The following is a 14,699-nucleotide window of genomic DNA, read 5'->3' as shown; positions in this document are numbered from 1 at the left end:
CCTGGTCCATGTGACCATGATTGGCGCCGGTTTTTAAACCTTGGACATCCTGTGATCTGGGCGCACAGCCATGGATTACATCTTTATCCACATCTTCTGTTTATGATACTTCAGCCTCCTGATGATCCTTGTATCTTGAAGGGGAAACGCGTCGAGGCGATGTGAAGCATATTCTAAAGGGAAATAAACATTTTCTTTCCTCTGGGTGCACTTTGTTCACCTTTATATGCTTCAGTAGTGTTTATCTGATTATCTTTGGACACTGCACTGGTTTGCATGCACCTGCCCAGACTAGGGCAATGCAGTGTCTATTGAGATAGATTACAATTGTGTTGAAGTTTTCCATGTTTGATGGCCACAATATGTTTGAACAAGGAAGTTAATAACCATCTGATGCAACAAGTGTGTATATATTAATTTGGGGTGTGATTCCCCTATCCTTCCTTGTGTAGCTGTCTTCCATCTTTGTAAGCAGCATGTAATTCCACATACTGGGATTGAAAGTTACCCATTTTTTTGTATGTATGAGTACCTTTGTGTGGCCATCAGGAGTGTAATTAATTTAATTTCACACATTTTGAACTCAAACCAACCATATAGGAATTGTGTATTTTCTCAGGTTGGGCTACATACAAATCTTCTAATTAGAGATGGAATATATACAATGCTATCCCTTAATGATTAGGCTTCTTTACTCTCTTAGGCTAGGTTCACATTTCCGTTAAATTGGATCAGTCACAATCCGTGGCTCTGGTAAACAATGGAATCCGTTTGGCGGATGCCCTTGTGTCCCATAGACTTGTATTAGTGGCGGATTGCGACTAATATCCTTGCGTTGCATCCGCTGCGCCGCGGTCAGTCGTTTTTTGGACTGACCGCCGGGCAGAAACAACGCAGAATGTAACGGTTTTTTTGGGCCGTCAAAATGAACACACCGCGCAGGAATCCGTCAAGCTTGTAATCTTTGTCTATGGTGCTGGATTCAGTCATGCTCTACTGAGCATGCCCAGCATGTTTGGCACACCCACTGGGTGTCAAGCTGTCATGACTGATCCATCAAACGGACGCACAGCGGATGTAAGGGTACTTTCACACTTGCGTTCAGCGGAGTCCGTCACTATGGAGAATAGAACAGTCCGTTAACGCACTGCGCTATTCTCCATAGACTTGTATGGACAATGCACTGTAACACAAGTGTCTGCGTTGCATCCGCTGGACGACGCAGCATCGTTATTTTGACGCTGCGTCGGGCGGAAGACACGCAGCATGTAACGTTTTTTGGAGCAGCGCAATTCGTAGGATTTCACTGCGCATGCTTTTTTTTTTTTTAAAATCAAACTTTATTTTGTCTCGCGGTGGCCGAACGTTCAGCTGAGCGACTGCCCGCCGGCATGCCCAGCCACCGGCAAGTGACAGCGCTCAGCTGAGCGCCCGCCGGCATGCCCGGATGCCGGCAAGTGAGAGTGAGGCAGCTGACCGACCGGTTATTGAGAGCGATCAGCTGATCGTTCACAATAGTCTGCTGCCGGTAAAACTGTAAAGAAAAAAAAAAAAAAGCTTTCCGTTTTGTACGATCCGTAGCATCCGTTGTGCCATTATATGCAACGCATCCATTACACAACGCAATGCTACGGAAGCCGTCCAACGCAAGTGTGAAAGTAGCCTAACAGACGCGACAGATCAGTTTTTTTCACAGGATTCCTGTGAAAGGAATCCTGTGAAAAACACATCCGTTGCGTCAGTTGACATCTAAAAAACGACTGATCCATTGCTGACGGATTTAAAACAGAAATGTGAACCTAGCCTTAGGCCAAGTTCACATTTCCGTTGTTTTGCATCAGTCACATGCGTCGCTTGCCATGCTGCCATGGTGTGGACAGGAAAGCTGGGCAGTCTATGAGGAAAGCTGCTCTAACAACCAGGAGGAGACTGATGGACAGGGTACATGTTCCTCCAGCAGCAGCCATGGTGTGGACAGAGAAGCTGGGCAGTCTGTGATGAAAGCTGCTCTAACAACCAGGAGGAGACGATGGAAAGGACACATATTCCTCCACCAGCAGCCATGGTGTGGACAGGAAAGCTGGGCAGTCTGTGAGGAAAGCTGCTCTAACAACCAGGAGGAGACTATGGAAAGGGCACATGTTCCTCCACCAGCAGCCATGGTGTGGACAGAAAAGCTGGGCAGTCTGTGAGGAAAGCTGCTCTAACAACCAGGAGGAGACTATGGAAAGGGCACACGTTCCTCCAGCAGCAGCCATGGTGTGGACAGAAAAGCTGGGCAGTCTGTGAGGAAAGCTGCACTAACAACCAGGAGGAGACTATGGAAAGGGCACACGTTCCTCCAGCAGCAGCCATGGTGTGGACAGAAAAGCTGGGCAGTCTGTGAGGAAAGCTGCTCTAACAACCAGGAGGAGACTATGGAAAGGGCACACGTTCCTCCAGCAGCAGCCATGGTGTGGACAGAGAAGCTGGGCAGTCTGTGATGAAAGCTGCTCTAACAACCAGGAGGAGACTATGGAAAGGACACATATTCCTCCACCAGCAGCCATGGTGTGGACAGGAAAGCTGGGCAGTCTGTGAGGAAAGCTGCTCTAACAACCAGGAGGAGACTATGGACAGGGCACATGTTCCTCCAGCAGCAGCCATGGTGTGGACAGAGAAGCTGGGCAGTCTGTGAGGAAAGCTGCTCTAACGAGCAGGATATGAACGGCTCAGATTTATACACTGTAATAGCAAATACGAACACATCTGAAAATAAGGAGGACGCAGATCACAATATACAGAGGCTTTAGGAGTAAAAACACTTTATGAAACCCAATTATAAGAATTTAAAAAAAAAAACCACACCACACAAATCCCTCACAGCAGACACCCCCTTATGGTCACTCAACACTAATAGTATCAAACCACCCTCACCCCTTTCTATGTCACTCCACAGGTCCAACAATAGTAATAAGTTGAAAAGGAAGAATAATTAACCATTGAATGGATCTTCCCTTAGTCACATCAGAAGTGCCCTTCCTAAGGCTAGGGGGGCATAGCTAAGGTGTGCTGGCTGCCAGGGGCACCTAGATGCCACTCTGCCATGGCCTGGGATCCTCACCCTGAGTGGGTACTAGCCACTTTTGGTCACAGTGTAAATCCGAATTACGTCCCAAATAATGAAGGAGCTGTGGAGTATACACACACAGCCCATACAGGGGCAGGAACAGTCTAGTAGTAACTGTAGCAGCATGGCTACAAGTAGATGGCAAGCTCCTGTGCCCAGCGATGTGTAAACACAGCAAGCTCATACTGAAAGGACACATGGCCATATAAACAGTGAGCACCACCGGCGCACACAGACCGGACCCTGAAGTCCTCCCCTTACCGAGCCGGTCACGTACAGCCTCCTCTCCGAGGTTCAGCAGCTGCTTCTACTTTCACTCGCCTCCTTCCCTTATATACGGTCAGTACGCATGCGCATCATTGCCCGCCGGCCATCTTTGTTGTGTGCAGCTGACAGTATCCAGGCCGTAAAGGAAGCACGCGTAGCAGGACAAGCTGAGCAGGTGTCAGAAACCCCAGCCTCCTGCTATAAGAACCGTCTGCAGTAAAGCTGACTGGTTACCCCTAGCAATTAGATGACTGCACTCATTATGTATGGATGCGGTTGCTATGGGCAATACTTGTTTTTTTGCTCATATTTGTTATTTTATTAAAAGGAGAAGAAAAACCCTGTGGCTTTTAGAGGAAAATGTGAAGGCTGGTCACTGATATGGATTTATCCTCTTTTGACAGAGGATTTAGGCCCCTTATTTATATGTATAAATACATGTGTGGTCAATATAAAGGACTGGCACATGACATTTCTTCCAAAGACAATACTAAGGACCAGAGGGCACTCACTGCGAGTGGAAGAAAAGCGATTCCGGCAGATAAATAGGAAAGGGTTCTTTACAGTTAGAGCAGTCAGACTGTGGAATGCCGACCACAAGAGGTAGTAATGGCAGATACTATAACAGCTTTCAAAAAAGGGCTGGATGATTTCCTCAGTACACACAACATTGTTGGTTATAAATGACTTAGTGACCAAATGTAGAACTAGTGGAGGAAGGTTGAACTAGATGGACCTAGGTCTTTTTTCAACCTTAGTAACTATGTAACTATGTAATTACAGAGGCGATTTTAGACGCATTTTTTGTTTGTTTTTTTTTGCATTTTCTTTTTATGACGGTCATTCTACTGTTTAAATGAAAATACCAACAAAACCAAACGTTTATTTTGTTTTTAAACTGTATTATTTGAGCTAAAGAAATACCGACTATTGGTTGAAATAAGTTCTCTCCAAGAGCTGCAACTTTTTTTGTTTTTGTTGACAAATTGTTAGTTTTGTGGCAGACAGAATCTGAAAAAATTCTATTCCGTATCCCTGTTTTTTTGTCCTGTCCTGAAAGCAGCATAATGTAGGGGCAGAGATCCTGTTTCCAGTGATGTGTCACTTACTGAGCTGCTTAGTGTAGTTTTGATAAAATCACTTTAAATCAGCAGTAGATTTTATCATTAAAGGGCTACTTGGCTGCTGCCAGATAGTCCAGCATATTCATGATCTCTGTATAACTGCTAGATCTGCAGCAGATAAAACAATGATTTTATCAAAATGACAGCAAACAGCTCAATAAGTCACACATTGCTGGAATCAAGGTCTGGCTTTACATCATGTTTCTCTCGGGGGAGAAAAAACCTGGAGACAGATTCACTTTAAAACCGTAAATAGGGACCTTTGTTTACACCATATATGTGACACCCCTGGACTATCAGGTCGTCACAGGGTACTGCACAAGCTGCCCTTCTGTGCAGTATTCCACCTCCCTCTTGGTTCTGGGTCCCTATCTAATGGTGTTTCCTCCAACAGCAAATCAAATCCTAGATACACCCTGCACCACACCCAGCAGACACCAGTGGATGGCTTGAGTGGAATAGAGTCGCCCACCTGGGGGGGTTGGGGAGGGGCAGTGAGGTGTGTAGTCAGTAGTAGTGAGTAGTAGGAGTGGCAAGTAGAGAGAAGCCCTCGAGCTGTGAGGAGCTCAGAGGAGGTCAGGAGCAGTGGCTCCTAGAGAAACTGTCTAGGTTGCAGACCGTGGTCTGGGCCTAGAGGAGTCGGACCCCCAGGCGCAGGGGATTGTGGCGAGGTTCTTAGACCTGTCGAGGAGAACAGCCGGCAGCCTAGCACTGTCACCGGTCCGGAACCTAAGGCACGATGGGGTACAAAGACCCTAGGTCGGGGAGTAGCTTCAGGCAACCCGACAATTCACATTAATTCACAAGGAGAACATCAACCCGACAATTCACCTGAGCAGAGGAGAACGGAGCCTTTATGATCTGTTCCCACCCGCTCCAGAATCGGGGCATTAGCGCAACGAGGGTGATAGGACTTTCCAACCCAAAACGGTCCAGAAAATCCCAAGCGTGAGCCCTGAGAGCAAGCTCCCATACTTAGCCACAGTGGGGAGCGGGGCCCGGCAAGTCCCATACTACTGGGCCACCACGTTGAAGTTAAACTTAGTGCCAGGAGGCAGGTCACGGATCACCAGGCAACACTATAGGGGACGGGACCCGGACGAGCTCAACTCTGCAGCAGTGGTACCCAGAGAATTGGTTTACCCGGTTGTCAGCGTCTGCTTATAAACTGAGTGAGTACGAGTGTGACCGCTGCATACCACGGCATCCCACTGAGTCCCGGGGCATTCCCCCTACCCGTGAAGGGCTACGATACCTTCATCACCCCGGGTACTCCCAACGGCAGCGGCGGTACTCCCAAATTACCGTACACCATGGGTGGCGTCACAAACTATACATCAACTACCCTGTAAATACCCCTTACATTTGAGTGGCCGCACGACCCCCAAGTCCGGAAACCCTCGAGCCACAGCAAACCCAGATCCGAGCAGCTCGGCTGCTTCCACGGGGGTGACACATATATATATGTTGGTTTACAGCACTTTGTGCCAGAAAATAAGCCACGCCTGTTTTGAGCAAACCATAGAAAGTGGTAAAGCACATAATAGATGGGATCCAAGGAACGTAAAATAGTTTTTTCGGTGGGTTAAAGAATGTAGCAGGGAAGTTAATTGTGAAATAATATATAATATAATTTCTCTTGTGCTGGATGGGGGAGGGTAACACACAGCGAAGACCAAGTCTTTGACCCTCAGCCAGGTTGGGAGGAGTCTCCAACACCTGGCTATACGCACGCCCCCATGACATCACAGGTTACAGCCAATCATAGTGCTAAATGAATCTTGGTCACAATAAATCTGTTTTTTTTTGCCGTGTTATCACCAAGAAGCGATGTTGATTAATTATTCTCTTTATTCCTATAAAGGTCAAGTCAACGCGTTTCTGAGGACACAGCCTCCATCATCAGGACAACAGAGAAAATCAACAATACAAAGGCAGCAGGAGAGCCCCTATATATATCTATGCCGGTCTGTAACCATCAGAGGAAAGCCTGCCAGATTTTGAAAAAAACAGTGGAATCCCCAATAATAGATTTATTTTTATTTTAATTTATTATTTGATTTCTTTATCTTAGTGTGCCAATTCGATTATTGGGGATCCCGCTGTTTTTTTTTTTTTTAAATCTGGCGGGCTGTCCTCTGACGGTCACAGACCGGTACAGATATTGTTGATTTTCTCTGTAGTCCTGATGAAGGAGGCTGTGACCTCAGGAACGTGTTGACTTGACCTGTAGATGAATAAAGAGAATTAATCAATCAACATCGCTTCTTGGGGATAGCGCAGCAAAAAAACCCTGATTTCTCCATCAACCTCAATCTAAAGATCCTTTACGATAGGATAATGAGCACAGGGATAGTCACAAGGGCATTAGTTCCTGCGCTCATTCCGTCCTCTTAGCATGTTAGCACCGTCCACAGGGGCGTCCTAACATGCTATCCAATGCCCACTGCCAGTGTCATCATCGGCAGAGACGGGCGTACCTCTGTCCATTGCACCACCTCAAAACGCTAGGCTAAGGGTCAGTGCACATGATCAGAACATCCCTGGATTTCCGATCATGCTCACTACATCAGTTTGAAGCTGGGACACGTACACCTGGCTTCATAGTGTGCATGACCGGAAGTCTAGGGATCATATGCACTGAGCCAAAATCCAGCATCAGACGCGGTGGCAGCAGAGGCGAGCGCGACCATGCCTCTGTGCATTCATTAGCATGTTAGTATGCCCACAGGGGGGTGCTTATATGCTAAGGGGGCCAACTAGCCAAGGGAACTAATGCCTTTGCTACTAGTCCCTGGCCTCATTAGCATATAATGAAGGAGCTTTAGAAATATTTTTTCTAGAGATCTCTTTATTTAGGCTACTATAGACTGGGACTGTTGGTAGGGATTATTAATATGCACCCAGAACTGCCCGTGGTTCTGGGTCCATATTGCGCCTGAAAGGTTCCTTTTAAACACAGACATGGAAATTTATTGCAACACCATACTTTTCCCCTCATTGAAGCCCCTTAGTGTTCTCACCCACTACAATACCCCTTTCATGGCCCCAATAAAGTATGATACCAACAAAATGCCCTCCAAAGACAGTGGGCGGCACAGTGGCTCAGTGGTTAGCACTGCAGTGTTGAAGCGCTGGGGTCCGGGGTTCGAATCCCACCAAGGACAACATCTGCAAGGAGTTTGTATATTCTCCCCGTGTTTGCGTGGGCTTCCTCCGGGTACTCCGGTTTCCTCCCACACTCCAAAAACATACAGATAGGGACTTTAGATTGTGAGCTGCAATGGGGACAGTGTTCCTGATGTATGTAAAGTGCTACGGAATATATTAGCGCTATATAAAAATAAAGATTTGATTTTTTTATTTAGTATGATACCCCAGTAGTAAATTCCACCACACTACCCTCCATGCACATGTAGCGCCCTGGAAAACCAGGTGGTTGTACATGTAGGCCCCCGCATAACACCTATCCCACGAAGGGTTAAATCAGCCGACCTGAAACCCTAGTCACCCCCCTCAGGGAAGGACGAACACACCAGTGGGCGGGACCAGGCGGATTGGGAACCACCTAGGGGTCTGGAGAGCGGGAAAACAGTCAGAGAGGAGATTAAGTTGAAGGTTAAGTTTGGAGTGGAGGTGCCAGCTGACAGGTGCCAGGGTCGGAGCCCTGACACCTTGGCTAGGTGGCAGACGGTAGCCAGAGTCTGCAGAAGACGGCTGCTGGAGATCCGAGGAGGACAGGGACAGGGTTGGAGCCTGCCGGTACCGACACCAGAGAACCACCCGGAACAGTGTCCACAGAGGGGGTACTTGGACCCTGAAGCCAGGACCGGTACCGACGGCCTAGCTAATTAACCAATTGAGGGCAGGATTTTAGGTCCTGTCCCAACCTAAGTCCCGAAAAGTAGACAACCACCCACAGAGAGGGGTAGGGCCACCGCCAGGGCCCATAGATCCCAAGGGTCAGCGTCAGACGGGCACGGCTCCCAACCAAAAGGACCAGGAGCGGACTTCCGTGTTTCACACCGGGAAGTCCTACCTACAACACACTGAGTACAGAGGAGAGAGACTTTGACTACCAACCCAGGTGTGGGATCAGATACACCCGTCTGTGACAGCCGGCCACCATCACCTTGGTTTACCACAGGACTTGTGTGCTTTATTCGACCGTGAGTAACATCGCTGGCCCCTGCACTCACCATCCTCAACATAGAGACACTGAACCCCGGGACATCCATCCCTGCCCACGGAGGGGTTAACATCCAGCTGCCAGCCCAACGTCCCCGGGAGCCCCGCAACGGCAGCGGTGGTGCTACATCTCACCACACACCGTGGGTGGTGTCACAGACATTTTACAACCAATCCCGTATAAATACGTCCCCTTTTCATTCGGAGTGTCCGTGCGACACCCGGGTCCGGAGAACCCCTCGAGCCATACCGTAGATCTGGATCCGAGCAGCACCGTCTGCTGGCACGGGGGCGGCACACACACATTATTATACTCCCATAGTGCTGACACACACGATATGATTGTCCCCACACTCATTAGGATGGTCCCCATAGTGCCCCCACACACATATTAAGATGATCCCCACAGTGCCCACACATGATTGCCATCACATTCCCCCACAGTGTGATGGCCACAAAGCCAAAAAAAAACAACAAACAAAACAGTTTGTAATCATCCAAACAATCCCCTCATATAAAGTTGATGGCCCCCAAAGTTCTCCAGACTTCACATCCGCTTAAGCAAAGTATGATGGCCACACAGTATACCCACATACAATGTACTCATTAAGTAAAAAAAATAGAACTACTCACCTTTCCCCACTCCCTCATTGCTACTGTCTCTGTCTTGGCTATGCAGATTGAGGGGACTCAGTCAGGATCTATGCCCCTATTGTGGAGAGTCTGGATGTCAGACGCCTGCTGAAGAAGGTTGCTTCCAGAATAGCACCTAAGTAAGTCAGGAGATGCCCATGTAGGCACTGGCGGACATATCGCTGGTTCAGACAGTGCGGTGAACACTGGCCTGAAGGTTCAGCGGGACCCTTGCTCGCCGGTCAGTAATAAGGGCAATCTGACCTGTTGTCCGGAGCTCCAAGCTCCGGGGGGCTCTGGTCAGATCGCCCTCATCGCACACTGCGTGCCGGGCAGGGAGCGATCCTGCAGCTCTGCACAGTCAGTGCAGGCAGCGAAAAGCAGGAATCTCTCCTCTGTTCCCTGCCTGGCACTTTTTCTGTGACACACATGTGACGCCCTGGCAAAACCAGGTAGTCACAATTAGGCCCCTGCATAACACCTTCCCTCATTAGGAAACACACAGCCAACTAGAAAACCTAGTCACCCCACCCCTTAGGGAAAGATAGATACACTAGTGGGCGTGACCAGGCGGTTGGAACACGCCCACCCAGGGGTCTAGACAGCCCGGGGCGGGAGAAGCAGCAGATCAGTTTGAGATTAGTCTGGAGTTCAGTTTGGAGAGGAGTGTGGGCTGGAGCTCAGTGCGGCTCCAGCAGGAGAAGTCCAGATTGAACGGTACCGGGTAGGAGCCCTGGTGCCACTGGCTAGGAGGCACACGGTGGTCTCTGTCAGCAGGAGATGGGAAGACGGCTCGGTGGAACCGAGGTGGACTGGGACAGGGTTGTAGCCCACCGGTACCGACACGGGGAACCGACCCAGAAACCGTAGCACAAAGGGGGGTACTCGGACCCTGAAGCCAGGACCAGAAACAAGTGGAACTCGTTAATTAACCGATTTAGACCAGGACTAGAGGTTCTGTCCCACCCAAAGTCCCTCATAGAAGACAACAGACCACCGATTAGGGATAAGAGGTCACCGCCAGGGCCCATAGATCCCACGGGCCATCGTCTGCGGGCACAGCTCCTTAGGCCACATCCAGCCGGGAGCGGACTCCTGAGTTTCACACTAGGAAAGTCCACCTTTAACAAAGCAGTGCAGGACAAGGATAGAGAACACCAGCCGGGTGGGGGACCAGAACGCAACCGGTCGCGGCATCGGCCACCATCACCTTGGTTTACCAGAGACTTGTCTGTTTTACTAACTGTGAGTACACCAGCATCCCCTGCTGTCGCCATCCCCTGCACGCGCCAACTGGGTCCCGGGGCCACCATCCCTGCTCACGGAGGGGTTAACAACTTGCTGCACAACATCTCCCCCGGGTGCCCCGTAACAGCAGCGGTGGTGTCCCACCTCACCACACACCGTGGGTGGCATCACGAACTTACTACGGCCTAGCCCAGTCATGGCAAACCTTTTACAGGCCGAGGGCCCAAACTGTAGCCCTAAACCCATTTTTTTTCCGAAGTGCCAACCAATCCTATTATGTAAATAATTCATTGTAACCTTACCTTTGCCGTCTTCTCTTCAGCAGGGGGCATCACGCTCATGCCTGCTTACCACACATTGAGGCTGAGCCCCTGCCCTTTCCAGACACAGCAGTTGGATTGATCTTTCCGGAAAAAATTGCAGCATATTAGACACAGATTTTAGCCTGGAATACAGTCAGATGTCACCCTGTAATCCAAATCTACATTTCAAAGTCTGAACATCTTGAAATCCCATAAAGACGAAAGAGTTGCTCCCCTCCCTTTTCATTGTGTAGTTCTGTCCCCCTCCCTGGCCACTTCCTGGTAAACATGTCCCCCATCCGGATATATATTTCCTACATTCTGGTATATTTGTCCACATCATGGCCCCATGCTGGTAAATGTACCCCATTCCTAGTAAATGTACCCCATCCTGGTAAATGTACCCCATCATTGTAAATGTATCCCATCCTGGCATGTTCCCCCATGCTGTTAAATGACCCCATCCTGGTAAATGTACCTAATCCAGGCATGTTCCCTTATCCTGGTAAATGTCTCCTTCCTGGTAAATGTACCCCATCCTGATAAATGTCACCCTTCCTGCTAAATGTTCCCCATCCTGGCATTTTTCCTCATCCTGGCATGTTTATGTACCCCCATCCTGGCATGTTTCCCCCCATCCTTTCATGTTTCCCCCCCATTCTGGAAAAATGTATCCCCCCATCCTGGTAAATGTATCCCCCATACTGGTAAATGTACCCCTTCCTGGCATGTTTCCCTTCATGCTAAATGTACCCCATCCTGGCATGTTTTCTCCCATCCTTGCATGTTTCCCCCATCCTTGCAGTCATGTTTCCACCCATGCTTACAGTCATGTTTCCCCCATCCTTGCAGTCATGTTTACCCCCATCCTTGCAGCCATGTTTCCCCCATCCTTGCAGCCATGTTTCTCCCATCCTTGCAGCCATGTTTCCCCCATCTTTGCACGTTTCCCCCATCTTTGCACGTTTCTCTCCATCTTTGCACGTTTCCCCCATCCTTGCAGCCATGTTTGCCCCGTGCTCTCCATGTTTTCCCCGTGCTCTCTTTGCCCCGTGCTCTCCATGTTTGCCCCATGCTCTCCATGTTTGCCCCGTGCTCTGTATGCCCCGTGCTCTGTATGCCCCGTGCTCTGTTTGCATATGCCCCGTGCTCCCATGTTTGCCCCGTGCTCTGTTTGCCCCGTGCTCTGTTTGCCCCGTGCTCCCATGTTTGCCCCGTGCTCTGTTTGCCCCATGCTCCCATGTTTGCCCCATGCTCTGTTTGCATATGCCCCGTGCTCTGTTTGCCCCGTGCTCTGTTTGCCCCGTGCTCTGTTTGCCCCGTGCTCTGTTTGCATATGCCCCGTGCTCCCATGTTTGCCCCGTGCTCCCATGTTTGCCCCGTGCTCCCATGTTTGCCCCGTGCTCTGTTTGCCCCATGCTCCCATGTTTGCCCCATGCTCTGTTTGCATATGCCCCGTGCTCTGTTTGCCCCGTGCTCTGTTTGCCCCGTGCTCTGTTTGCCCCGTGCTCTGTTTGCATATGCCCCGTGCTCCCATGTTTGCCCCGTGCTCCCATGTTTGCCCCGTGCTCCCATGTTTGCCCCGTGCTCCCATGTTTGCCCCGTGCTCTGTTTGCATATGCCCCGTGCTCCCATGTTTGCCCTGTGCTCTGTTTGCCCCGTGCTCCCATGTTTGCCCCGTGCTCTGTTTGCCCTGTGCTCCCATGTTTGCCCCGTGCTCTGTTTTCCCCATGCTCCCATGTTTGCCCCGTGCTCTGTTTGCATATGCCCCGTGCTCTGTATGCCCCGTGCTCTGTTTGCCCCGTGCTCTGTTTGCCCCGTGCTCTGTTTGCATATGCCCCGTGCTCCCATGTTTGCCCCATGCTCCCATGTATGCCCCGTGCTATGTATGCCCCGTGCTCCATATGCCCCGTGCTCCCATGTTTACCCCATGCTCTGTTTGCCCCGTGCTCCCATGTATGCCCCGTGCTATGTATGCCCCGTGCTCTGTATGCGCCGTGCTCTGTATGCCCCGTGGTCTGTTTGCATATGCCCCGTGCTCTCATGTTTGCCCCGTGCTCTGTATGCCCCGTGCTCTGTATGCCCCGTGCTCTGTTTGCATATGCCCCGTACTCCCATGTTTGCCCCGTGCTCTGTTTGCCCCGTGCTCCCATGTTTGCCCCGTGCTCTGTTTGCCCCGTGCTCTGTATGCCCCGTGCTCTGTATGCACCGTGCTCTGTATGCCCCGTGCTCTGTTTGCATATGCCCCGTGCTCCCATGTTTGCCCCGTGCTCTGTTTGCCCCGTGCTCCAATGTTTGCCCCGTGCTCACATGTTTGCCCCGTGCTCCCATGTTTGCCCCGTGCTCCCATGTTTGCCCCGTGCTCCCATGTTTGCCCCGGGCTCTGTCCCCCGTACTCCCCATGCTTACCCCGTGCGCTCCATGTTTGCCCCCTGCTGGCTCTGTCCCCCGTGCTCTCCATGTTTCCCCCGTGCTGGCTCTGTCCCCCACACCTTGGCACAGCTGCACAGAGCTTAAAAATAAAAATAAAAAAACTCACCTTCTAGCCCCCACTCCTCCGCTGCTGTGTCCTCAGTTACTTCAGTTCCCGCGCGGCCACAAGACGCCGGCGCCGCCTACTGACGCTCCTCCATCTCCTAGGCAACAGGCCTGCAGCCCAGGTGAGGAGGCGTGTCAGAGCGAGGAGAAATGTCTCCTCTGCTAAACACCACTTTGAGCTGCTCGCGCGATCACACCAGCAGTTCAAAGTGGCGCAGTGTGGAGACAGCGCACGTGCCAGCAAAAAGGGCTCTGCGTGCCCTGTCTGGCACGCGTGCCATAGGTTCGCCATCACTGGTCTAGCCCGTACATCTACGTCCCCCCATTTATTCGGCGTGTCCGCGAGACCCCCGGGTCCGGAGACCCTCAAGCCACCACCCCAGAAGGCTCAGACCCGAGCAGGGCCGGCTGCTGGCACTGGGGGCGGCGCACACACACGCCCTGATGTCATCCGTATGGCACGCGTGTGTAATTTCAAAAGTTCCCGCCTGGCAGGAGAAGAAGCGGCACAGCCGGGACCTTCATGGAGAGGTGCAGCGGCGGGGGCCCCTAGGAGAACAGCATCGGCGCAGCTAGGACCCGTACAAGAGAAGAAGCAGCCGTACGGAGGTGACTGAGAAGGGAGAGGTGAGTGGTGACTAATAACCTGAGGGGGTGACAATGGGGGGGGTTACTAGTGACTAATATTGGGGGTGTAGTGATGTTGTTTTACACGTGTAGTATATAGGGGTGTAGTGGTGTAGTTTATTACAGGTGTAGTATACGCAGGTGTAGTATATAGGGGTGTAGTTTATTACGGGTGTAGTATATGGGGGCGTAGTATATGGGGGTGTAGTGATGTAGTATTACAGGTGTAGTATATGGGGGTGTAGTATATGGGGCTTTAGTGAGATATACAGCATATATATATATATATTTCTTACACATACACACACACACACACTACAGACCAAAAGTTTGGACACACCTTCTCATTCATACTGTTTTCTTTATTTTCATGACTGAAAATTGTAGATTCAGATTGAAGGCATCAAAACTATGAATTAACACATGTGGAATGAAATACTTAACAAAAAAAGTGTGAAACAACTGAAAATGTCTTATATTGTAGGTTCTTCAAAGTAGCCAGTAGCCACCTTTTACTTTGATAACTGCTTTGCACACTATTGGCATTCTCTTGATGAGCTTCAAGAGGTAGTCACCGGAAATGGTTTTCACTTCACAGGTGTGCCCTGTCAGGTTTAATAAGTGGGATTTCTTGCCTTATAAAAAGGGGTTGGGACCATCAGT

General features: G+C 50.2%; 1 protein-coding gene across 1 annotated transcript in view; it reads right to left on the bottom strand.

Moving 5' to 3' along the window:
• Positions 1-3,441, bottom strand: part of KLHL8 (kelch like family member 8) — a 36,866-nt gene extending 33,425 nt beyond the window's left edge. The window contains exon 1 of the mRNA XM_075337536.1: positions 3,371-3,441. The gene's annotated coding sequence lies outside the window, so the exon portion shown is untranslated. The remainder of the gene's footprint in view (positions 1-3,370) is intronic.
• Between the last annotated feature and the right edge of the window lie 11,258 nt (positions 3,442-14,699).

The sequence above is a fragment of the Anomaloglossus baeobatrachus genome, chromosome 1, assembly GCF_048569485.1.
Source record: "Anomaloglossus baeobatrachus isolate aAnoBae1 chromosome 1, aAnoBae1.hap1, whole genome shotgun sequence".
Classification (NCBI taxonomy): Eukaryota; Metazoa; Chordata; class Amphibia; order Anura; family Aromobatidae; genus Anomaloglossus; species Anomaloglossus baeobatrachus.
Note: the sequence above shows the minus strand (reverse complement) of the source record. Positions and strands in the feature narration are given on the sequence as shown.